This window comes from Pseudophryne corroboree, chromosome 8 (genome assembly GCF_028390025.1).
Source record: "Pseudophryne corroboree isolate aPseCor3 chromosome 8, aPseCor3.hap2, whole genome shotgun sequence".
In the NCBI taxonomy this organism is placed as follows: Eukaryota; Metazoa; Chordata; class Amphibia; order Anura; family Myobatrachidae; genus Pseudophryne; species Pseudophryne corroboree.
The window spans coordinates 3,008,237-3,017,882 of NC_086451.1; positions in this window are offsets into that span (position 1 = coordinate 3,008,237).

A 9,646-nucleotide genomic window follows, 5' to 3' on the forward strand; every position below is an offset into this window, starting at 1 on the left:
CAGGGTGTCACCTACACACAGAGGTAAGGGGGGTACAGAGTGTCACACACACAGGGTAGAGGGGTGCAGGGTGTCACCTACACACATAGGTAAGGGGGGTACAGAGTGTCACACACACAGAAGTAGAGGGGTACAGGGTGTCACCTACACACAGAGGTAAGGGGGGTACAGAGTGTCACACACACGGGGTAGAGGGGTGCAGGGTGTCACCTACACACAGAGGTAAGGGGGGTACAGAGTGTCACACACACAGGGTAGAGGGGTGCAGGGTGTCACCTACACACAGAGGTAAAGGGTGTACAGAGTGTCACACACACAGGGTAGAGGGGTGCAGGGTGTCACCTACACACAGAGGTAAGGGGGGTACAGAGTGTCACACAGGGTAGAGGGGTGCAGGGTGTCACCTACACACAGAGGTAAGGGGGGTACAGAGTGTCACACACACAGAAGTAGAGGGGTACAGGGTGTCACCTACACACAGAGGTAAGGGGGGTACAGAGTGTCACACACACGGGGTAGAGGGGTGCAGGGTGTCACCTACACACAGAGGTAAAGGGTGTACAGAGTGTCACACACAGGGTAGAGGGGTGCAGGGTGTCACACACACAGAGGTAAGGGGGGTACAGAGTGTCACACACACAGAAGTAGAGGGGTGCAGGGTGTCACCTACACACAGAGGTAAGGGGGGTACAGAGTGTCACACACACAGGGTAGAGGGGTGCAGGGTGTCACCTACACACAGAGGTAAGGGGGGTACAGAGTGTCACACACAGGGGTAGAGGGGTACAGGGTGTCACATGCACACAGGTAAGGGGGGTACAGAGTATCTCACACACACAGAAGTAGAGGGGTACAGGGTGTCACATGCACACAGGTAAGGGTGGTACAGAGTATCACACACAGAAGTAGAGGGGTACAGAGTGTCACATGCACACAGGTAAGGGTGGTACAGAGTATCACACACAGAAGTAGAGGGGTACAGGGTGTCACATGCACACAGGTAAGGGTGGTACAGAGTGTCTCACACACACAGAAGTAGAGGGGTACAGGGTGTTACACACACAAAGAGGGCCCCTTACACCCCATAACCAGCCAAAAATATGTTCATCAAAGCTTCAGACAAGGGCCCAGATTTATTAAGCCATGGAGAGAGAGAAATAGCACAGTGATAAAGCACCAGCCAACCAGCTCCTAACTATCATTTTTGGAACACAGCCTGTGACATGACAGTTAGGCGCTGATTGGTTGGTAACTTTATCACCATGCTATCTATCACTCTCCGAGGCTTGATGCCCTGCAAAGGACCAAAAAAGTATGCAGAGTGCACACACTATAGATTATTTATACATGGGTAAATTAAAAGGGAGGACTATAAAGAGAGCAGTGTTGCCAGAAGTAGGGGGAAATGGGAGAGAGTGAGAGAAGGTATAGGCGGAACTGGAAGAGAGAGATAGAGATGGAATGGGGGCTATGGGAGAGAGAAAGAATAGGGGGAAATAGGTGAGAGAGTGAAGGAATAGGGGGAATTGGGAGAGAGAAAGAAAGAATAGGGGGAGATAGGTGAGAGAAAGAGAAGGAATAGGGGGAATTGGAGAGAGAGAGAAAGATGGAATGGGGATATGGGAGAGAGAGAAGGAATAGAGGGAAATGGAGAGAGAGAAGGAATAGGAACTGGGAGAGAGAGAGAGAAAGAATAGGGGGAAATAGGTGAGAGAGAGAAGGAATAGGGGGAATTGGGAGAGAGAAAAAAAGAATAGGTGGAAATAGGTGAGAGAGAGAGAAGGAATAGAGGGAAATGGAGAGAGAGAAGGAATAGGAACTGGGAGAGAAAGAGAGAGCGAGAGAGAGAGAGAGAATAGGGGGAAATAGGTGAGAGAGTGAAGGAATAGGGGGAATTGGGAGAGAGAAAGAAAAAATAGGGGGAAATAGGTGTGAGAGAGAAGGAATAGAGGGAAAATGGAGAGAGAAGGAATAAGGGAACTGGGAGAGAGAGAGAGAGAGAGAAAGAATAGGGGTAAATAGGTGAGAGAGAGAAGGGATAGGGGAAAATAGGTGAGAGAAAGAGAAGGAATGGCGGGAAATAGGTGAGAGAAAGAGAAGGAATAGCGGGAAATAGGTGAGAGAAAGAGAAGGAATAGGGGGAAATGGAGAGAGAGAAAGAATAGGGGTAAATAGGTGAGAGAAAGAGAAGGAATAGCGGGAAATAGGTGAGAGAAAGAAGGAATAGCGGGAAATAGGTGAGAGAAAGAGAAGGAATAGGGGGAAATGGAGAGAGAGAAAGAATAGGGGTAAATAGGTGAGAGAATGAGAAGGAATCGGGGGAAATAGGTGAGAGAAAGAAGGAATAGGGGGAATTGGGAGAGAGAGAAAGAATAGGGGGAAATAGGTAAGAGAGAGAGAGAAGGAATAGGAGAAACTGGGAGAGAGAGAAAGAATAGGGGGAAATAGGTAAGAGAATGAGAAGGAATAGGGGGAAATAGATGAGAGAAAGAAGGAATAGGGGGAACTGGGAGAGAGAGAGAGAAAGAATAGGGGGAAATAGGTAAGAGAGAGAGAGAAGGAATAGGGGAAACTGGGAGAGAGAGAAAGAATAGGGGGAAATAGGTAAGAGAATGAGAAGGAATAGGGGGAAATAGGTGAGAGAAAGAGAAGGAATAGGGGGAAATGGAGAGAGAGAAATAATAGGGGTAAATAGGTGAGAGAATGAGAAGGAATAGGGGGAAATAGGTGAGAGAAAGAAGGAATAGGGGGAACTGGGAGAGAGAGAGAAAGAATAGGGGGAAATAGGTAAGAGAATGAGAAGGAATAGGGGGAAATAGATGAGAGAAAGAAGGAATAGGGGGAACTGGGAGAGAGAGAGAAAGAATAGGGGGAAATAGGTAAGAGTGAGAGAGAAGGAATAGGGGAAACTGGGAGAGAGAAAGAATAGGGGGAAATAGGTAAGAGAATGAGAAGGAATAGGGGGAAATAGGTGAGAGAAAGAAGGAATAGGGGGAACTGGGAGAGAGAGAGAAAGAATAGGGGGAAATAGGTAAGAGAGAGAGAGAAGGAATAGGGGAAACTGGGAGAGAGAGAAAGAATAGGGGGAAATAGGTGAGAGAAAGAGAAGGAATAGCGGGAAATAGGTGAGAGAAAGAGAAGGAATAGGGGGAAATGGAGAGAGAGAAAGAATAGGGGTAAATAGGTGAGAGAAAGAGAAGGAATAGCGGGAAATAGGTGAGAGAAAGAGAAGGAATAGCGGGAAATAGGTGAGAGAAAGAGAAGGAATAGGGGGAAATGGAGAGAGAGAAAGAATAGGGGTAAATAGGTGAGAGAATGAGAAGGAATAGGGGGAAATAGGTGAGAGAAAGAAGGAATAGGGGGAACTGGGAGAGAGAGAGAAAGAATAGGGGAAATAGGTAAGAGAGAGAGAGAAGGAATAGGGGAAACTGGGAGAGAGAGAAAGAATAGGGGGAAATAGGTAAGAGAATGAGAAGGAATAGGGGGAAATAGATGAGAGAAAGAAGGAATAGGGGGAACTGGGAGAGAGAGAGAAAGAATAGGGGGAAATAGGTAAGAGAGAGAGAGAAGGAATAGGGGAAACTGGGAGAGAGAGAAAGAATAGGGGGAAATAGGTAAGAGAATGAGAAGGAATAGGGGGAAATAGGTGTGAGAAAGAGAAGGAATAGGGGAAAATGAAGAGAGAGAAAGAATAGGGGTAAATAGGTGAGAGAATGAGAAGGAATAGGGGGAAATGGGTGAGAGAAAGAAGGAATAGGGGAACTGGGAGAGAGAGAGAAAGAATAGGGGGAAATAGGTAAGAGAATGAGAAGGAATAGGGGGAAATAGATGAGAGAAAGAAGGAATAGGGGGAACTGGGAGAGAGAGAGAAAGAATAGGGGGAAATAGGTAAGAGAGAGAGAGAAGGAATAGGGGAAACTGGGAGAGAGAGAAAGAATAGGGGGAAATAGGTAAGAGAATGAGAAGGAATAGGGGGAAATAGGTGAGAGAAAGAGAAGGAATAGGGGGAAATGGAGAGAGAGAAAGAATAGGGGTAAATAGGTGAGGGAATGAGAAGGAATAGGGGGAAATAGGTGAGAGAAAGAAGGAATAGGGGGAACTGGGAGAGAGAGAGAAAGAATAGGGGGAAATAGGTAAGAGAGAGAGAGAGAGAAGGAATAGGGGAAACTGGGAGAGAGAGAAAGAATAGGGGGAAATGGAGAGGGAGAAAGAATAGGGGTAAATAGGTGAGAATGAGAAGGAATAGGGGGAAATAGATGAGAGAAAGAAGGAATAGGGGGAACTGGGAGAGAGAGAGAAAGAATAGGGGGAAATAGGTAAGAGAGAGAGAGAAGGAATAGGGGAAACTGGGAGAGAGAGAAAGAATAGGGGGAAATAGGTAAGAGAATGAGAAGGAATAGGGGGAAATAGGTAAGAGAGAGAAAGAAGGAATATGGGGAACTGGGAGAGAGAGAGAAAGAATAGGGGGAAATAGGTAAGAGAGAGAGAGAGAAGGAATAGGGGAAACTGGGAGAGAGAGAAAGAATAGGGGGAAATGGAGAGGGAGAAAGAATAGGGGTAAATAGGTGAGAGAATGAGAAGGAATAGGGGGAAATAGATGAGAGAAAGAAGGAATAGGGGGAACTGGGAGAGAGAGAGAAAGAATAGGGGGAAATAGGTAAGAGAGAGAGAGAAGGAATAGGGGAAACTGGGAGAGAGAGAAAGAATAGAGGGAAATAGGTAAGAGAATGAGAAGGAATAGGGGGAAATAGGTGAGAGAAATAAGGAATAGGGGGAACTGGGAGAGAGAGAGAAAGAATAGGGGGAAATAGGTAAGAGAGAGAGAGAGAAGGAATAGGGGAAACTGGGAGAGAGAGAAAGAATAGGGGGAAATAGGTAAGAGAATGAGAAGGAATAGGGGGAAATAGGTGAGAGAAAGAGAAGGAATAGGGGGAAATGGAGAGAGAGAAAGAATAGGGGTAAATAGGTGAGAGAATGAGAAGGAATAGGGGGAAATAGGTGAGAGAAAGAAGGAATGGGGGGAACTGGGAGAGAGAGTGAGAAAGAATAGGGGGAAATAGGTAAGAGAGAGAGAAGGAATAGGGGAAACTGGGAGAGAGAGAAAGAATAGGGGGAAATAGGTAAGAGAGAGAAGGAATAGGAGGAACTGGGAGAGAGAAAATAGGGGGAAATAGGTAAGAGAAAGAGAAGGAATAGGGGAAAATAGGAGATAGAGCAGGAATAGGGGAAATGGGGAGAGAGAGAAGGAATAGCATACCTCCCAATATTTGGCATCAGAAGGAGGGACATCTCCATGCGCGTGAAAAGGGGGCATGGCTTCACAGGAGGGCCCGCGATCGCGAGCCACGCCCCATTTTCGTCATTGAGGGACGTGAGCTGCTGGTATGCCCCCTCTTCCTCTGTCACCTCGCACAGCGTCTATTCACCGTAAGCAGAGCAGCAGTGACAAGAGCCTTCCAACTGCCACCACCCCCCCACCACACACACACCGCGGGACACTGCTGCCCGTGGGCGGGACAGCGGGACAGTCCCAAAAAAGGGACTGTCCTGTGAAAATCGGGACATTTGGGAGGTGTGGAATAGTGGTGTTATGTCACAATCCTGACTAATTCACTCATGGTTTCTGCCTTCATTCCTACAATTCAGCGTACAAGCTACAGTTTGAGTGAATTCCTCTGTGGGAGTATCTGCAGTATTCAGTGATCAGCAGCTGTTCTCTCCTGGCTCATTGTGCAGCTTGTCAGCAGGGCCGGCTCCAGGCATGTTCCAATAGAGCGGCCGCGCAGGGCGCCACCCTTAATGGGCGCTGCATGCTTGCGCCGCCATATTGGAACCTGGCTGGAGCACCTGTGACTGCAGCACACAGCGATTCGTCCCTTTATCCATTCCCGGCCCGCCCGCCTCCTAATAGTGGTAGTATAGTAGTAGCCTCGAGTAGCAGTGGACGGCCGCGGCTGACTGTGTGTGGTGTGTGCGTGCCGCCCTGCTGCCCCGTACCGATGACTCGTCATCATGAGGGGGGAGTGCTGCCTGTGGGCGGGTCGCGGACTGAATGTAAACTACACAGGCTGTGCGCGCTGACGCTATACGGCGGCAGCTGCTCCGGCGTCTGACGTCAGAGGCCAGTCGCCGCCGCACAGCGCACATAGCCGAATCGATCATCAGACCTTACAGCTTAGTCTCTGCCGTCTGCGGACCGCCCACAGACCACAGTACTCCCCCTCAGAGATGAGTCATCGGCACAGGCAGCCACTGATAGCCTGGAGGCGGGACGCTGCTGCAGACTGCCTGGCCGCCGCCTTCCCTTCCTCCTGCTGCAGCTGCTTAACACGTGAGTCACACAGAGACCAGTCCAGACCAGTTCTGCTTAGTCACAGCCACCCACAGTGTGGGGGCATATCTGTCACTGTGGGGGCATTTATATATCTGGCACTGTGGGGGCATATCTGCACTGTGGGGGCATATCTGCACTGTGGGGCATTTATGTATCTGGCGCTGTGGGGGCATATCTGGCACTGTGTGGCTATTTATGTAGCTGGCACTGCTGGGGGGGGCATGTCGCGTGTAGCTGGCACTGCTGGGGGGGGGCATGTCGCGTGTAGCTGGCACTGCTGGGGGGCATGTCACGTGTAGCTGGCACTGCTGGGGAGCATGTCATGTAGTGTTCCCGCTAGGCGTCTGTGGCTAGGCAATGTGTCTCAGTGCTCTCCCTGGTGCAATGTGTCTCAGTGCTGTGCCTGGCACAAAGTGTATAGGAGGTTCTACCTGGTGCAGTGTGTATTAGCTGCACTACTGTGTGGTGTAATGCAAATTGCCACTATTATGTGGCCACGTACCTTCCCCACGAAGTAACTCCCCTTAATTTTTGCTGCGCGCCTTCGTCGCGCACTGTCCATGCTTTAACGTATGGGTATGGGAACAACAAGCAGTATGTACATCATTTTGCCCTCCTAACTTAAAAATGTGCCCTCCCTGTGATCAGCACCATGCCCTAAAAAGTGAACACTATCATGTGTAGCTGGCACTGCTGGGGGGCATGTCATGTGTAGCTGGCACTGCTGTGGGGCATGTCATGTGTAGCTGGCACTGCTGCGGGGCATGTCATGTCTAGCTGGCACTGATGCGGGGCATGTCATGTCTAGCTGGCACTGATGCGGGGCATGTCATGTCTAGCTGGCACTGCTTCGGGGGATGTCATGTGTAGCTGGCACTGCTGGGGGGCATGTCATGTCTATCTGGCACTGCACATTATGTGTATCTGGCACTATAATGGAGACATTGTGTGTAAGGAACACTACTGTGGCTATGTGTAAGGCTGCTAATTGTGTGAAAATATGTTTATAGTTTGATGATATGAAGTTACGAGGCCACGCCCACTTTTCCAGAGGCCACACCCACTTTTCCGGGAACGCGCGCGCCTTCGGCGCGCGCATGGGGGGGGGGGGCGCTTTTACATTTTCTCGCTCAGGGTGCTAGTAGGCCTGGAGCCGGCCCTGCTTGTCAGTGAAGTCTGTTCAGCACTCTCAGTGTCCAGTGTATTATCCTCAGATAGTGACTCCATAGTGCACTGTTTTCCTGGTGTTTGGGCCTAAACCAAGTTCCCTCCAAGACCAGAACTGGACGTCGCCATCTTGCCTCTGGTCAGGTGACAAGATTGAGTCCAATCCTGGCCATGCTCAGTCTCAGCTGACTCCTCCAGCCAATCCACTGACACCCCAGGGTATAAAGCTGGTGAGTTGGAGCCGCAACAGTCTCAGTGCTTTGTTGTTTTTCCAGGTCTGTATTGCTCTCTACTAAGGGAATACTCAGCTGACATCTGTTAAGGAGCTTTGGCGTCCCCAGTACCTTTGCATTGCCGAGGCTATCCGGCTTTCCTGGCCAAATGTGCATCCGTGGCTATCCAGCTATCTGGTTCTCCTGGCCTGCTGTGCATTCGAGGCTATCAGGTTCTCCTGCCCTGCTGTACACACGAGGCAATCCGACTCTCCTGGTCTGTTGTGCATTCAAAGCCAACCAGCTATCCAGGTCTGCTATTCATCCAAGACTATCCAGATATCCAGGTCTGTTATTCATCTAAGGCTAACCAAATATTCAGGTCTGCTGTGCATCCTAGACCATCCAGCTACCCTAGTCTGCTAATCATCCAAGGCTAACCAGATATCCAGGTCTGTTGTGTATACAAAGCTGTTTAAGTAAATCTATCCTGCTGTGCATCAGTGACTGCTTAGTTTGTTATCCTGTCATGTCTCTTGGATCCAGCAGCAAGCTGTCTGCTGGCTATGGAACGGTCTCTGAGCTTCTGCTCCCATCTGGTATTAGGCAAGTCTGAGGTTACTCTCTAGTTAATTCCAGTTATAAAGTTGTTCTTGTTTCATTGTTTCCTGTATGTGGATAAGTTATATAAAGCCGCCTTGCTTAAATCCGAAGTCTCAGTGACCAATTCCTGGTGCTAACCCTAGTTCTGGTCCAACAAAAACTCAAAGCCTGACGTGACAGGTGGGTTAAGTTTGAGGAGACCTGGGGGCTGATTCAGACCTGATTGCTGCAGTGCGCAGGCGCATGGCAGACAGCCAATGGCTGTCTTAGCCCTGCGATCGCCTGATTAACAGGCAGAGGCGGTCACTGGGCAGGAGGGGGCGGTCAGGCAGCATTTAGGGGGTGCGGTCAGGGTAACGCAGGTGTGCCCAAACCGTTAGGGGTGCAGGCCGCGGCACCTGCGTGATGTCACACACAGCCGCTGTGACCCGGGCAGCGACGAGTAGCTCCCTGCCAGCACGCAGGAGCTGCGCCTGCTGGGAGCTACTCTTCAAATACAAAAGCATCGCGGCTGTGCAATGCTTTTGTACTTGTGCGCCGGGGCAGGAACTGACGTGGGGCGGGCTAGCCCTGTGATGGGTGTACCCCCGCATGTCAGTGTGACTGATCGTAGTACATATACGATCAGGTCTGAATCAGGCCCCTAGACAGGTGGATTCCCAAAAAAGTACTTAAACAATAACATAGATCACTGAACTCTGAGAGGAGCACATCACCCTTGTTGCATATCCCTATATTATTATGTGTGCAGAAGGCTGTTCTACGGCCCTCATTCCGAGTTGGTCGCTAAGAGTCTTCGCAACGCAAATGTACGAAATGTAAGTATCTGCGCATGCGCAAATGCGTGATTACGCATGCGCGAGTACATACGTACGACAACTGTGCAAAATTACTCAGAAAAAAAAAAGCCGTAACTGGCAAACGAAAACGAGGAGTGGCGTGGGCGTGGCGGAGGCGAGACTTCGCAATGCTCCGACATGGGCGTGAAAGTGGGCGTACAGTGTGGGAGTATGCAACTCGCAATGGGCGTGTTTTTCGCAAATAAACATTGTTGCTGTTAAAACTAACATAGGAAACCGTAGCAACATTCACGCAGCAGCCGAGTAGGTCTGCAGTTACTCTACATTTGCGAAGTACTGGTACAAGTGTGTATGCAGTAATTAGCAGTTAATTGGATAGCACATTCATCTGATGTCCAATTACTTGTTAATTAATGAGCAGATGAAAGTTACCAACCAGCAATTGTCTGAACACACATTACATGTTTATTCTACTCACATATAAATCTCACACACTGCCAAATAAGGGTGTGATTTTTGTTGAAGTTGTT